This window comes from Limulus polyphemus, unplaced genomic scaffold (genome assembly GCF_000517525.1).
Source record: "Limulus polyphemus unplaced genomic scaffold, Limulus_polyphemus-2.1.2 Scaffold1613, whole genome shotgun sequence".
Classification (NCBI taxonomy): Eukaryota; Metazoa; Arthropoda; class Merostomata; order Xiphosura; family Limulidae; genus Limulus; species Limulus polyphemus.
This window is the reverse complement of record NW_013667223.1, coordinates 9,963-10,803: the sequence shown is the minus strand read 5'-3', so window position 1 is coordinate 10,803 and position 841 is coordinate 9,963.

Below are 841 nucleotides of genomic sequence, written 5' to 3'. Positions count from 1 at the left end.
GGAGAGAGGGAGTGGGGAACCAAGGACAGCAGTTACGGTCGGCGGGAACCGAGGATAGCAGATGCAGATATCGCAACTATAGTTGTTGACAGGCGGAGATAGAGACGGACAATTGAGTCAAGCGCGGTAGTAAAGTTAGTGAATTATTGTGAATTGTAGCGTGTGTTTAAGTTAAAGTAACTGTGGAAATTAAGTGTATTGCAAAGTTTTATTGAGGAAGAATAAACTAGTTTTATTTAAGAAAGGACTTGTAACGCAGAAAAATTAACAAACGAACGTACAGAGACGCAACACAGGATTTTAGGTTGTATCTACAGAAATGTTGAATACAAGTCTAAAGAGGTTATAATTGCATTCTATAGGTCACTGGTTAAGCCACATTTGGAGTGTTGTGTTCAGTCTTGGGCTTAATTAGGAATGATATTGAATTGTTGGAAAGGGTTCAGAGGAGGGCGACCAGAATGGTACCTGGGATGGAGGGGTTGCCATCTCAAGAGAGGTTAAAATCTCTGACAGATCTGATTGAGGTGCTTAAGATTGTTGAGGTAAATGATAGTGTTGATGCATCATCTTTTTCCATTCTTCATGGTGAGGATGGAAGAAATAGGGTGCACAAATATAATTTTTTGGTAGAGTAGGAATCATCTTCAATTAAAACATTTTTCTTTTTCTAACAGAGTAGTTGGCCTTTGGAATGGGTTTCCTTCGGGTACAATTGAGAAAGTAAATTTAAGGGAGCTTAAGGAAAGGCTTGATAAATATATTGTTGCGTCAGCGAGTCACATGACACTGTGACGCAACGTTTCTAGAATTATCATGTACTTTGGCGAATGGTCTAGTA